The sequence below is a fragment of the Apis mellifera genome, linkage group LG6 (assembly GCF_003254395.2).
Source record: "Apis mellifera strain DH4 linkage group LG6, Amel_HAv3.1, whole genome shotgun sequence".
NCBI lineage: Eukaryota > Metazoa > Arthropoda > Insecta > Hymenoptera > Apidae > Apis > Apis mellifera.
The window spans coordinates 10,774,847-10,791,351 of record NC_037643.1 but is presented as its reverse complement, the minus strand read 5'-3'; the positions used below and the strand labels follow the sequence as shown (position 1 = coordinate 10,791,351).

Genomic DNA, 16,505 nt, shown 5'->3' with positions numbered 1-16,505 from the left:
GTGAATTTTTGAAAATTATATATATATACGTAACAGGATACCGCGTATAAAACGCAAGAAAAGAAGATAATTGATCTGTTAAACTGTCTTTCGAGTCTTCTTCCGCCTATTAGACGACTGGTCGGATTAAACTATTCAGGTCATTTCCAACTAAGGCTAATATCCTAACAGATGCTGTACGTACCGTTATAGAATAAAGTAACAGTAATATCCGCGCTTTCCGTACGATTTTAATATCAAAAAGAAGTTTAACAGGAATGACCCGATCATGTTTCCAATGTAGTTTATTGCTAAACTTTTCGTGGACAAAGACGTTGGTTGAACGTGTCTCGTTTCGACCAAATTTTCCTTTTCCTTTCGCGAACATGTTGGATCAAAAATTGTAATTGGGACGAATATAAAAATAAAAAAAGTGTTATTTTCAAAAAAATTATTTCCTCTTACAAACACGATATTAACTTTGAAACTAAAGCATATTTTTATTTCGCAAAAATTCTTCCGATAATCGAAGATAAATTGAAGATGTCAATAAATCTATCCTGTTTCCAAATTTGTTCCAAAATTTTCACAATTTTCTACACGATAATTACAAAAAATTTATATCTCAATTTATGTCTAGAAAACGCGAAAAATTGAAATTTAGAAATTTTTATATAATTTTACACTTACTTCTAAAAGAGCCAAAGTTTTCTTCGAATTCTTAAAACGAAATTCGACGCAACTTCAAACTTCGAAATTGCTTCGAACTTCCGTGCATAGCCCCTTTTCTAATAGGTAGGACAATTAATTTGCTCGCTGCGCCGGGGAACAACAAGTTTTCGCAACAGCCCCGTATGGAAACGCTTTGCTCGCCATTTCCAGTGCACTATTGGACCTGATTTCGAGAGGTCGATGGGGGTTCAATTGCCGGCCCCGCGCATGCAATACCACGCGCCTCTTCCACGGCTCAGACGTTTCGCGCGTTTCGCCAATCTGGCCGGCTTATCGTTCGATGCATCGCTCCACGCCTCGCATACGTTAAACGTATCCTTCCCCTCCCCTCCTCCCGATCATGCTTATTTGCCAAAGTCGTTAACCGAATCCGTCGAATCTCTCCGGATCCATTCTTTTCACCCTTCGATCGAATTAAGTCTCTGTCTTTCGTAAGTTTCAATTTTATCGAATAAATTAGGCATCTGTTAGGAAATTTTTCTTTTAAATATCGGAATAATTGAAGTTGGAAGAACCGCTTTGGAAGGTTTCTTAAAAATATTTAATCAGAGTCAATGTTCTTTCTTTTTATGAATGATGAAAATTTCATAAAAAATTATGACAGTGTTCTTTAAGTTAATTTTAGGCAACGAATTCTTATTCTTTTAAAAGTGCAATGAAGTCTTCTTTTTTTGTTCTCGTCTTAGAATACAAAAATGATAAGTCAGAAAGTTAGAAATATATTAAGTGGCTGACGAAAATATAAATTTTTAAATTTTAAAATTGATTAAATAGTTATTTCAAGAATTTAGAATTTTTAGACTCGACTTATTTGTCTGGATTGAAAATAAAAAGATTCTTGAATTACACGATTCATTTTGCAACTTGTATTATTTGATTTTTGAAAAGAATTTAATATTTCAAATATATAAATATATATATATATATTTCATTTAATATCCGCTTTATATTCGACTGGAAAAATTTATAGCATCATGAATTGGGAAATAAGGATACGTACAAATACACCTCGGGATAGGAGTCAAGATATCTTATCGTAATCCGAATGTAGCATTTCAAACGGTTCTCTTGTGAATAATTGAAGTCATTTAACAGGGAAATGGAGAATCACGTTGCACGTGGATAGCGGATCGTCGATGTTTTCTCAAGATCGATGCATTACGATGTTTTTGCCTTCACGTTTTACCAAGGATCTCTAGCTTCCCGGGGTCATGGTGGAACTAATTGCGATGGAGGTAATTATGATACTGTCAGGATAAAGACGGGCAAAGTGGATTGATAAACGGAAGCAGGTGAAAGAAAAAAAAAAAAGAGCAACGCAATCTCGTCCATGTTACATTCTTTAAAAACGCTGCTGATGAAGGATGAAACCGTTTAATTAGCCTCTTTGTAAATAGGGGAGGGGAAAAAAATTGCAACGTTGAAATTAATGAGCATCGTGGAAAAAAAATTGTCTTACATTCGGGCGAATCACAGGAGAGAGATTAATTTTAAATTTACCTAACATTTATTTACCACGTTATTAAACACACTTTAAACGCTTTATTCCTTTTTTTTTTTTTTCTTTTCCCGGATCGATCGCAAAATTTCTTCTTAATTAATCGAACGTTTCCCCTCCCTGGCCAACTCGGGTTGAGAGAAATCGACAGACAATTTCTAACTAAGAGAAAGTTTTCTTAATCAAGATGTTTCACAACGCGCCAACATCTCTCTCTCTCTCTCTTCATAGAACTTTGAATTTGGAATCAAGTCTAGGGAAGTCGACTTGAAATATTCAATCATAGAAGATTGGCGATTCTAGTAAATTTTTCATACCTCGATCTTCTTCTTTGAACCTTGGCTGCCGTTCTGGGAGTTGGCCAAGTACACGCGTACTACACGACGAATTTTCAAACTCGATTTTCCTGGGAAATGAGAATAGTCGAACGAAAAAGAGAATACGACGATTCGAAAAATATATTATACACCACACAATAATAATCTCTCGTAATATAAAAACAATTCCTTTCTTACTTTTTCTCCTCGAAAAGAAGAAGATCCCTTTAATCGTCCTCCTTCCACGATCCTCTTCCTTCCTTGTTGAAGAGAGACCTCTGTTCGATCGAGGTCGTTGGCGCATCACGGAAGCCGATCAATCTCAACGACTACTTTTCCCTTTGACAGACGGCACGTAATTTCTCATCAACAATATCATCGCGGTTGGTTTACGTAGGCACCCGTTAATTGTGATCCAGCGGCGGATAATATAATTCATGCTCACGCACGTGCGAGGCCAGGGATATAGTTTACGGCGCCGATGATTTACCGGGCCGCCTGTACACGCGCGGACGATTCGTTTTAACGTTACGGTTTCTCGCGGCGCGATAAATAAAACCGTGGGCGTCGAACGCACGGTGTAAAACGAGCGCGCACGAGGGTCGAAATTATCGCCTCCGATCCGATTAATCAAACTGGAAACTGGAATCAACCCAAACGTGGAAATTTCCTTCTTACTCGATAATCCTCCCTAGGATTAATTCCCCGTTAAATTCCCCAAACTTGGGGAATAATCGCGATATAAACGTGACTTGTACGTTGCGCGTTCTTAACGGTTAATGATTCGTGGAATTTGTTGATTGAGATATTTTGAGAGAGAGAGAGGAAATTCTCGACGATTTTTTCGCGGTCTTCTATCAACCAGCAATCTGCGGAATTTTCTCCTGTAAATTGTGTAAATTAATGCCAACAGAAGGAATTAGAAGGAATTAGAAAGGAAAATAGTTTGAGGGGGAGGAATTAAAAGTGTCGATTATAAAAGGATAGAGGGAGAGATTGGACTCGTAAATTTGTTATAGATGTCGATATTATCAATTTTTAATTATGAAGAAATTTCGAAATGAATCGTTTTATAAAAGTGAATCGTGGAAGATGGATGGAAGTTGAAGATGTTAAGTGTAATTAAAGATAATTTAAGAAGACGAATATCCGGCTAATTATGGTTATATAAGATGAGTTATTTAAGTAATTCGCGAACAGGGGAGGGATAAACGTGGTGGGAACGTAAGTAGGAAGTTAAAATTATTTCCGATCGAGTTTCGATTATTCGATTTCCGATTATCAGATAGGTAGATAGGTACATTTTATTCGAAGAAGAAACGCGCAAGCCCCGAACTCCATTACGGATAATCGACGTCCCTTTTGTATCGGGGGATCCGAGTTTTTCCTTTTCTTAGCCTCCCTTTCAAACTTCCTAATGTATTTTCCGCAGAATCGGGGAACCTGCATGATTGGTAGGATTTAATCTACGTAAACGATAGCGGCAGCTTTTTGCTTCAATTTCTTCTTCAAGAAGAATTCCATCTTCCGTAAACTTTTCTTCCTTTTTTTTTTTATATCATCGTTACGGTTCACAGATAGATAATCTTTTTTTTTCCATTGATCCTTTAAGGATTGATTTTTAATTTTTCTCCCAATCTCGCGTAATGATAATAAAAAAGGTAAATTTTTCCTCTACTCGCCAATTTATACAATCAATCAATAACTTTCGAACTCATTTATCGCGATATGTCAAATTGACACATGAAGGGTAGGCGAGGATTAAATATATACTTTCAAAATATTTTTAAAAAACCTATTAATATAAAACCTATCCATCTTGCATGCGATAATTTTTTTAATATATGATAAAAATTTCGAAATGATATAAAATTTTTCACAGTTAAAATAACAGAGATGAAGGAATTAGAGCCAACGGTATTATCATTTGTCGCTCTACGATCTTTGGAGGGGAGTTGTCGTTAAGTTTTTTCGAACGAGTCCCCGGACACAAACAACCGAAAGATCGTGGGAACGAGAGAGGCGGAGAAAAGTGGAGAAAGACAGAGAGAAAGAGAGAGAGAGGGGGGAGGTGTGCACGCAGGAAGCCGCGTTTATACTCGTATTACACAGACAGTGGTCGGCGAACTGACGTACTGTAATTACCGTGGCAATTACTGCCGACACATTTCACGTATACGTTGTGTGGCCTCATTGTGTTGTTCCGTTGCTCGCCTCGAATTTTCGTGCCCGTCGACTCGCCAACTTGCTGGATAAACAGATAAAAGTAACCGAACAAGGGGGTTGAACGGCGTGCATTACACAGTTACGAATATCAGGGGATATCGGAAGGGGAGAAATTTGAAATTGCAACGGGAATGGTATCATTCGCTTCTTGACGCGCCTTTCCACGATTCCAATTCGAGCGTCACCGTTCGATTTAAAACGTGTTAATCGATGGACAAGTTCCAAGGGGTATTTAAAAGATTGATGAATGGATGGAGAAAAATTTCGTATCAATCATCGTACGATATGGATTCCAATAAGCGATTTTCAATCTAATTTCGTTCTTTTGGGAGTATTGATATCTGACGAGGTTAAGTAAAGTGCTTGTTAAAAGATAATAAATGATTGAATTAAGAGAGGGAGAGGTATGCAGATCGGACGAGTTAAATTTGATCGTCACAAATTCACGCATGGTTTTTAATGGAAGTTTCTAAAAATTACAATTTTAAAAATTTATCGTTCGATAAAATAAAGTGGAAATTATATCTCGACGAGTTCGTCGAGCTAACATACCGCGGAATAAACGCGAAATGACTATTTCAGTATAGTTGTGGTTTTCGCCATTCTTCAAAATTTAATAGACGCGTGTATAACTAATGACGCGTCGAGTAACGCTATTAACCGCAAACTGCGAAGAACGTTAATTTATTCATTTTACAGCGGAAACAGCGCGCCAAACGGCAAGTAACAGTAAATTGGAAAATGGAAAACGAAATTGTACGTAAACTTGTGTAAATCGATTATCGAAACGCGTGTATCATCGTCCGTAACGGAACGAAAATCGAGCAACTTCTAATATACCTTATGAATCACCGCTATCGTTAAATTACCGTGGCAAAGAGGGGCCCCGCCACAAGCGGCATCAACGTCCATTCCATTCCTCGCCCGACATAATATTCCAACGCTATTTACAACTCTCCATCATTGTCGGCTTTTAATTCCCACAAATTTAATTCCATTCCCCCCCCCCCGTTTTCCAACCTGCGCGACACTCGATGTCGGCGGTGGTTGCGGCCGTTCGCGCCACCTATTACGGAACGAAATAATAATAATGATGTATTATACGCGAGTTACAATAGATAGACCGAAACGAGTTGAAAATTGCGGTGGAACACGCTTTTGTTATCATAATTAATGAACCTCCGCCCTCCATCCTCGGTACAACCGAGCTTTCCTAACAACTTTCTCTCATCTTCCTCTAGAAGTGACCGCTAGAATTCCACGTACGTGCACGTAACCTCGGCTCAAGCTCGAGCTGTGGAGGGAATGAACACAGAATTATTACCAAGTCCAACGTGGAATATGGGCCATTACGTATTAGCCATTCGGCAACCCTGAAATTTCAGGCTGTTATCTTGCAGGTTGTACGAAGGTTGGCTGCTCTATTTTAATCCCCCTTCCTCAGAGTTTCTCTCTGACCTTCTACGGAAACTAACTTGACCCATCATTTCCGGTTTCTCGTTGTAGTTTGTGCTCAACCTTGTTCCGGCTTAATAACACGCGCTAATTGAGACGGATCTCTGCGGGATACGCGGGAGGATTAAAAACCGCGACAGTGTGTCGGCCCAACTGTGTCCGTTTCGCGAAAATATTAAAAGGGGAAAAAACGGGGAAGAAAGAAAGAAGAAGAAAGTCGACGAGTTGAGGACGATTTGGTTGCTCGTTCTTTTCTTTTTTGTAATACAATTTATAATATTTGTATTATTAATGTATTATTAATTTATTAATTACATTCTAGAGTGAATGCAATAACGTTTTTTGTCAAATGGAATTACTTTCGTGTGTCGATTTCAATGAAGTTGGATCGAGAAATTCTAATGAATAATTGGGAATGATAAAAGTTTTATTATAATTCTTGATCTTTTGATTGTGGAGGAGAGAGAAACTATCCGACAAATTAAGCCGCGCAAATGGTTGACAGGTTCTTTCAACTTGTGTTTTACTTTCGGAAATGACTGTCACTCACAATAAAAAACGAATTATAGTTGGAGCACCGGTGAGAGATATTTACAAGTGAGTGAGTCACGAGCATGACGGACATTTGAATTGATAAGTGCTAATATAAAAGCTTGATCGTTTTCGTCCGTATTTAACCTATTATATCTTCCTCTACGGTTATCTAAAGACGAGTGATACAATTAGAAAAAATTTCTTTCCAACAGCGAGTTGAATTAAAAAATTTTTCCAAGAGAGAAGAGACGAACAAAGGGATGTTGCGAAAAAAATTATTCTCCTTTACGACTGATTTGATATCGTTTACCGCCCCTTATCTATAATTCATATGCAAAAGCATAAAAATTTCCATGAGAAAACTTAATAAATCCCCCCCCGCAACTTTTATATATAGCTGATATATATTATCCACGGTTCACCAATCGATGAATAATTCACAACATTACCTTTCCCGTTCAAACCATCGCATCGGTGCATGCTCAATGACGAAATCTTATCAAGGCAATTATGATAACGACTAGTGACCGATAGGAAAGCGAGATAAACGAAATTTATTGCAAAAAAACACGATCACGAATGAACCTACTTACATTAAAATCACCATCGTGTATACATAAAAATACACATGAACGAAAAAAGCTATTACACGATTTTTATTACTATTACGAGAAACACTACAATATTCCCAAGATAACGTAATCGAATCAATGAGACCGATTAAATATAACATTTTCTTTGTACAATTATTCCTTTTTACAACAATTTTTCCATTTCACTTTCATACATCATTATCTGATCGTTTACTTCGAATCACTTCTCGTCTTCGCAACAATCACTACTAATAACAAACACTGGAGAAAGAAAGAAAGAAAGAAAAAAATTCGATTCATTCTCGAATGATTTCAACGTGATATTGTATTATAGAATGTATTAAACGCGCGATATCTTATCCAAAAGAGTGACACTTGGATACGTCGCGTTCGATGATGGAAACGCACGAGAGAGTTCCATTGGACGATGAAGGGGCGAGAAAATGGAGTCGCGTGACGGATTTACGCGCGAAACGCGATTCGATTCGGTTCGGTTCGACGACCTTGCGTTTTCGCTCCTCGTAAACGCGCCACAGATTCGAATCTGTCCCGCTAGCACGCGTTCCCAGCCTTTTTTTCTCGTTTCTTTTTTCTTTTCTTTTTCGTCAAACGGAGGAACACTCAAGCTCCGTGTCCACGGAATATCATCGAGCACGATTGCGCCTTATCATAGCGTTTCATCGATCCCTTTGAAGCCTTGAGAATCTCTCGAATTAAGTTTCGTAGACGAAGGTGATGGAAAAGAGAAAATTTCTCGCCTTATCGAGTCTCGTTTTTCCAGCTTAACGTGCATACATGCATCAAGTTTCGAGCACGGCACGTGGAGAAGTTGTGTTAAGTTCTGGTGGCGTTGATTTGACAGCTGCATGCGAAGTCTTTTAATAAATATCATTGGATAAAAGAGTCGACAATGGGCTCGATATCTTAGAATATTATTTGTTTGTTTATCGAGGATTTAATTTTATATCTTCTTTTCAAAAGTAAAGCTTTTTCTCATCATAAATTGATTGGATAAATTTTAAAATTCAAACTTTCGATTTTATTGAGATATTTTTCAGATTGAATTGAACGTTTAAAAGACAAATGCAAATTAAAAAGAAAAGTCACGCCTCCTTAAAAACCATTCTCGTTAAATTTATATACTCTTCAGTTTTTTCTTTCTCTTTCTGATTCATTAAAAATAAAGGTCATTCCTTTGGAATTATTAAAAAAAAAAAAAAATATTCGAGGAGATGAAAATAGAAATGGGACAGGGAAAGGATAATAGGGTTAGGCGTTTGATAAAAATTACACCGCGCACGCTTTTGGCTTCTATACGAGATAAGCGCGTCGATCTAGCGTGAGATTGCGTCTTCTTGTTAGAATTTGCAACAGCTGCCCTCCCTCTCGCTCTTGGGCATCTGCTCCGACCGTCTGCACGAGTCGAACTGCCCGTCCCTTCTTTCCTCCCCTCCCCTTTCCACTTCCTGTCAGCGTGAAACGAAACGTTTAAGACCGATTAAACTTCTTCGAGAACATGTTGATTAATTCGACGTTATATCACGTGTGTAGAACACTCGTATTTTCACTGTGAATATTTTTAATTCTTCGCAATATTGGTAATTTTTTGTCTTAAAATCACTTAAATGACTTCTTCATCAAATTCCTTTACTGGATTTTATTGGATTTTATTATGAATTGAATTAAGAATTGGACTTTGGATACGTGATAATTTTTCTTGAGAAATGAGAGCGATATTCGTTGATGAACGTAGTAGATTTGAAAATAAGAGAAAGGAGAAAAAAAATAGAATACTCGAAACGCGCATTCAGAATCGTTTTTAAGAAACATCTCGAGAAGAGTTATTTTAGAAAAGTTTCAAGGGTATTTTGAAGATAATTTAAAGATGTTACGAAATTGTTTCAAGGATATCTCGAGACGATGTTCAAATATATCGTTTCAACGAGATATCGAAAGAGATCTTTTTAAAGATATTATTAACCTTCACCTTCGACAATATATCTAATATCAACGCATAACATTTTGTTCGTTCCGCCAAGGAACAATTAATATATCCCCGGTGAAATAAAATGATATACAATTCCAAAGGATTCCATCGATCATCATCGTGTATTGCGCGACACCGTCCATTCGAAACAATTTCTTCCACGTTCGTGAATAGGGAGGGGGACTAAGAAGACTCGTATTCAAGATGATCGTGACAAATGGAACAGTTGGCGCGGGCCAGTGACGAAAAGAAATAAATTTCTCCGACGTCGAGTGACGTCCACGTCACAAATGATGTACGACGAAAACGGAGCCGTTTGTTTATTTAACTGCGACGACCCTTTCAATCTTCCATCGAATACCACTCCTCATTTCGCAAATATATGATTTCGCGTTTACAAACATCTATCTGTCCACATAAATCCTACCCATCCAAAATATTTCGTATAAGAGTTGACAATTACGTCCTCCTCATTGTTTTGATCATAAATCTTGCTACACGATCCATAATCGCAGATTATCTCCGTTTTTGTCTTTCCTCGTCGTATACATATACTTTTTCATACGTTAAGAAGATATGATAGAAGAAAACTATTTTATTTTCTTGTTAACTTGTTTATTTTCTTGTCTTTTTCTTAACTATTACACATTAAATATTGTACACAGAATGGCAGAAACGATATCTTCGACAATTATAGAGAAGGGAAAAAAATGTTTAACTATCTGAATTTCTAAGCTGGAATCGTATACTCCTCTCGTTTTCGCCGAATGAAGATTTACGCGGGTCATAGAGATGTACACATCTCTGGAGATGTGTCTCGAGGACCAAGATTCATACTATGGTGCGGGTATCATAAACAAAAGTATCGGTGACATTTCGCGCGGTCGACACGCCGGATTTCCATTGCAATCCGTCGACGAAGACGCGTTCGAGTATGGACCATTGAACGCGTATCCGTTTCGTGGTCTCAACGACCATGACAAAAACACTATGTGAATCGAGAGATAAATGCGTGGAATTTCACAAGAAAATAAAATTTTGCGTAATAAATTTCAATCTTCTTTTAAATATATACATTTCATACAATAAATAAATAAATATTGTAAATATCGTTTAATCTTTGAATTACTTTTCTGAGAAAATCAGAGAAATGAAATCTAAGAGAAGAGCGAAGAATACGTGCAATGTCACTCGAAAATTTAGAATTTCGGTTAGAATCGAAAGAATTTGACTTGATAAATAATTATCTCGAAATTCGACGATTTCTATAATGCCAAAGTTGGATCACTGTTTCGAAATTTCAGTGCAATGAAAGTTACACTTGCCTATATATTTCAAAATCCTGCACGAGAGCTATTTTAACACATTGGATTAACACTTTTCTTAATAAAACTTTTCATATACGTTCTAAAAATTTTCTAACAATCGCACAAATACCTCCTCTCTCCTTGATATAAAAGAAAGCAAACTTTTCGACACGCGTCGTCGCCTGTAAATATTTTATCTTTACACCGACCCGGTTTCCAGTCATAGAATTGAATTAACCTTTTACAAGTTTATAGCAGCACTTGTAAAATTGGCTCGGGTTTAGTGTAGCTTTCACCCTTCATCCGTGGAACGGAATAAGAAGAAAAATATCGGCCGATGTCCAACCAGCAAATCCAGTTTGCCCGTTAACCACGGAAAATATAATTTCGAACAAAAGGAAAGGGGGGTGAAAGCCACGGCGGAGATAACTATTACCGGTTGTGCTCAGGGTTCGTAAAGAATTTAATGTGCGTGCCGCTTGCCGGAAAAGTGAAATTGGCTTTCTTGGCGGGCTAAAATAAAAAAAGAAGAAAGAAAAAAAGATAGCTTCATCTTTTATTTCGAAAGAATCTCAAAAGAAGGCTTTTTGTTGTTGTTGCTTTTACTTTTTGCTTCTTGAACTTGAAATTGACTTTGTAGTAAGTTAAATATCATCACGTATATTTCTTCCTAATTATCTTCACGATTTATGGGCGTGAATCTTTTTCTTTATTATTCGATTTAACAACGAATTCGAATAGTAAGAAATTCGAGAAAGGATTCCAACGGAATCGTATGACGTATTTGACCTGATTTACGGAATGATACGTATCTTTATGTCCCAATAATTCTTCTCGAACCCGAGCTTTCCTAGATTGATTTTCACCAATGTATTCGCAGTAACTTATAACGATATCGTACAACGAAAATAGCGAGGATCTATCCGAATGAATATTCAAAATATCTCTTATAAAAAAATTTTAAGAGACTGAAAATCAGCATCCTTAAATGCCTCTATATATATTATAACTCTTGTAACATAATTTTTCCAAATATATATATACATTGATAGCTGTAATATTTTGATTGTTTAATTTGAAAATTTGCAAAATTTCGTCCGAGTTATTATTTTAAAAAAACTTCCATCTTTAGAGATAAGAGATTTCCAATTTCAATAGTTCCATATTTCACCCCCTCTTCGCCTCTCAACCGATAAACTATCGATGGAAATTCGCGCAACGTGGCCGATCTTCGGCTCACTTATCCCAATTCCACCGTCGTCAAAATGGAGTCAGCAGGTTTGCCTGACAGCGAAACGAAACGAATCGCGATCGATAACAGCACGATAGCAGAGCGGCACGTAGTAATCGCTATTAGCTGCGGCTATCAACCAACCACGACGTGAATGATCCTGTACCGGTACGAAATAATCGCAATTAACTCGAGCTATCGGCTCGTTGGAGGATCGATACGCGGCGCCGGTGCAGGAATAATCGCGATTAACAACCGCTACGCTCCATCGTACGTTTTTTCAAGGGAAACCCATTTACCCACTGACGTATTTCCGCGAGGGGTTCATCCCAACCCTCCTCCCCGTTTCATCCATGCTGCTACGTATCAAAAGATTCGAGAAACAGGGTCACCGGATGTTCCCTTTTCAATCCTTGATACATTCTCTATTTCGTGATCAATGACTCGGTGCTATCTCTCTTCTTTTTTCTTTCTTTAATCTCTCTTTCTTTCCCTCCATCCATCGAGCAACGAATAATAAATATTTTCCAGTTTGTCGAAATAAGAATTGATTTGATGACACTTTGGGAAAATACAATATCTCGATGGAATTAAACTTGGATTATTGGAAGAGAAGGAGAAAATTTCGAAAATCAGAAAAGAGGATTTGTAAAAATAGCTCAACTAGGGATGGACAGGTTACGAAATTACCACGAGTTTGCCCGAATCGATTAAATAACATCCACGGTTTCGCGTTATATATATTGGTCGCGATCCCTTTCCGTCCGATGCATTCAATTTCCACCGATGATGGCCAACTTTACTTCGCCTGAATATACCGGCCGGAAACCGCATCCTTTGCGCGACAAAATCGACGAGAGAATATTCGACGAGAGTACGAGTCTCTCCGCGCGGGCGAAAATTTACGCGATCGGAATTGAATAAATGGGTTTGGCGCGCGCACGTGGCGGCCTCAGGCATGCGAGACAGATGCGTTATCGGTCATATGTGACCGATACACACGCGGCCGGATTGTAATCAACATAACGGGAGAATAAACGGCGCGCGTGGGCCGTCGTGTCTCTCCGCGAGTCACCAGTGTCGCGCGACACGCAATCACTGCCGCATATGTATATCGTCTCGATTAGCTTTTCAGCTCGTTGAGAGAGAGAGAGAGAGCCGTCTGATAATCCTCATTCACCGATTTCTTTTCGAGAGAACCAAGTTTTCGTTTGAAGTTGAACGGCTGAAAGTGTTTCGAAATTTCGCTTCGTGTTTCGATAAATGGAAATTTTTTCAAACGAGATGTAATTGTGAGATTTAATTAAAAAAAAATTATTTTGGTGCCTTTTTTAAAGTAGAATTGTATCATTGATGAAAAGGAATTGGAGTAATAACTTTCATCGAGATATTCGGCAAAATTTAAATGGAGATTATTCCTTAAATGTTATTGTATTCCTTAATTCCTTAAATCTTTTTAACGAGATGTAATTGTGAGATTTAAAAAAAAATTAATTTGGTGCCTTTTAAAGTAGAATTGTATCAATGATAAAAAGGAATTGGAGTAATAACTTTCATCGAGATATTCGGCAAAATTTAAATTGAGATTATTCCTTAAATGTTATCGTATTCCTTAATTCTTTAAATCTTTTCAAACGAGATGTAATTGTGAGATTTAAAAAAAAATTAATTTGGTGCCTTTTTAAAAGTAGAATTGTATCATTGATGAAAAGGAATTGGAATAATAACTTTCATCGAGATATTCGGCAAAATTTAAATGGAGATTATTCCTTAAATGTTATTGTATTCCTTAATTCCTTAAATCTTTTTAACGAGATGTAATTGTGAGATTTAAAAAAAAATTAATTTGGTGCCTTTTTTAAAGTAGAATTGTATCATTGATGAAAAGGAATTGGAGTAATAACTTTCATCGAGATATTCGGAAAAATTTAAATGGAGATTATTCCTTAAATGTTATCGTATTCCTTAATACTTTAAATCTTTTTAACGAGATGTAATTGTGAGATTTAAAAAAAAATTAATTTGGTGCCTTTTTTAAAGTAGAATTGTATCATTGATGAAAAGGAATTGGAGTAATAACTTTCATCGAGATATTCGGCAAAATTTAAATGGAGATTATTCCTTAAACGTAAGAAATGTCTGGGATATTCAGTTCGAAAAATATATCTCTTTTCAGAAATGTATACGATACGAGGGAATGGGAAAAGAAACAGGGTTGTTGTTGTTAAGAGTTGATTACATTACCGCATACGGGGAACACACGTGGCACGAAATTACTGGGCAAGCTGCGGTGCACCGCTGCGCGCAGTTCTCGTTCGCGCTCGCATTCGGATTCATAACCGTGTTCCGTGGCCATCGCGACGTTCACACCGGCGAAATGGAGCCGTGTAACGAATGGAGGAATTGCAAGAAAGTGGAGAATTATATGAAGGGTTATATCCGGGGAAACGATACTTTCAGCGAATCGATAACCATCGTAACCGATTCTCGCTCGATTCAACTTTTCGAGATTGAAATTTAAATCTACGCTACGTAACCGGAATGGATTATTGTTGAAAACGGCGGCTATTCATTCGCTACCCTCTTAAGCCTGATTCAATATCGATTAAATAATAATTCGAAGGGGAATATTTAAAGAGATCGAATTATTATCAATCTCAAGGATCTCAAGCTTGAGTAATAATTACTGTGACGAATGTTTTGTAAAGTTATCCAAGCGCGAGTAACGTCTCTTTCAAATTCCTATACAATGAAAATATTTGAATTAAACACGAGGGAGTAAATTTAAAGGGATATTAATTCGTATTAAATAGACTTTTTGAAGATTTATTTAAGAATTTGAATTTTTTGAATTAATTTTTCGCAGTTAATTCTCACGGATGATTCGAATTATCGAAATCGCTAATCGAGAAATTATATTGCGAGAGAAAAGGAGATGCTTCGTCAAATTTATATTAAAAAAAATAATTTTACGTTGATTACGCGTTAATTCTTGCATCTCATATTCAATTTTTATAAAACTAAAATAAACTAACTTCAAAATATTTAATATTCAATATTTAACAAGTGAGCGTATATAAATTTACATAAATTCACTCCTCTCCTTTCAAAATTCGAAAAAAAAAAAGAGATACCTGTTCTGTTATTAATTATACATACATTTCTAATTCAAAAAATCTACTGTAACAGATCTACTCACGTCTGTGGAGATTTCCTTGGCGGCGCGTCGGTGCCTCGTCACTTGGTCCACGGATCGATCGCCGTCGCATCAATGTGTCGCTCCTGATCGCCGGCTCGAAGATTCCTCGACGACGTGAATACCGACAATCCCCGTGTACGCGTGGCACTGAAACACCAAAGACGGATGGCTCTTTATTAAATCAGCCCGTTCAGCGCCGAGTGTTTTACGACGTGATCGATACGGTTGAGTACAAGAGGATGGCAAAAATCGTAATTTTTGAATTTGAAAAAAAAAAGAAACTTTCGAGCTTCAATTTTAAAAATACGATACGTTGGTTAAAAATTGGTTGCGATAATTATTTATTCTTAGATTTTTTTTAATACATCAAAGTCACTCTGATCAAGTGTGTCGCGAAGATTTTATTTCTGGCGGCCGTTGTTCGTTAAAAAATTATTAACAAAAACTTTTTTTTTTTTAAACGATTTTCAGATCAGGTCGGGTCAGGTTAATTTTAATCAAGTTTATTGGTAGGGACAGGCGGATGCGGCTGGCCGGATTAAGAGAATCAGCTCGAATCCAATTAAAAAAATCGGTTAAAAACAGAATTTTGATTTAATTTCGATTCGAAGCGATATTTATCGAACTTGGACTGGATTAGATTAATAATTTTTTAATGAACAAGGATCAACTCGCAACACTGTCCAATCTGATGATCTTGAAACCGTTAAAAAAAAAAAAAAAATCATCGAGATCAAAGGTTTTTCGTAAACGTTTAATCAAACTTATTAAAATCCATACTCTATTCCACGACGATAGAATAGAATTTTAGAATAAAACTTTTCACATCTCGAATTTTTCTCCCCATTGAGCGCAAAATCCCACGAGTCACCGTGTATATAATGTCAGGTAACATCGACCTGTCGCGAATCGCATTATTAAATTCCTGATACTACGGCCACGCGTCACCGAACGATAATTAACGCAGGCTATACATTTTTCACGTCACTTTTAATTGCGCCCTGTAACGCGTCCCGCTTTAATCAGCCCGAACTAATTTCCCGCGACTTGGACCAAACTTGCCGGGGGCCGTGGTCGTGCATGATTAAAAAGTTTCGCGCCTGACCGCGAAACGAGCCGCGGGGACCTCTTTTAATTTGGATTTAAGGTACGCGCGGAACAGGAACGCTTTATTTACAGCCCAACCGTGAAATTGTTCATCAGTTGCCAGGTTTTTCGGGTTTTTCGGGGAAATTGTGAACAATTGATATTTGTCTTCCTCGTAGTTATAATGCATGCACGAAGATTGTGGAATGGAGGTTAAAGTGATTTAATCTTCCCCCTCCTTTTTAATGATGATCGAAAATAAAAATTTAAAAAGGAAATTATAATTCCGCTGAATTTTTTAATATCCTAATTTGAAAGCCTTATGTATATACAATTTCTAATATTCAAACTTATTTGCATA

General features: G+C 37.1%; 1 protein-coding gene across 3 annotated transcripts in view; it reads right to left on the bottom strand.

Annotated features, from left to right (window-relative positions):
* Positions 1–16,505, bottom strand: part of LOC411158 (leucine-rich repeat-containing protein 24) — a 287,583-nt gene that overhangs the window by 57,021 nt on the left and 214,057 nt on the right. For all 3 annotated transcript variants that reach the window (XM_026441373.1, XM_026441372.1, XM_026441374.1), the window contains one exon: positions 15,059–15,205. The gene's annotated coding sequence lies outside the window, so the exon portion shown is untranslated. The remainder of the gene's footprint in view (positions 1–15,058; positions 15,206–16,505) is intronic.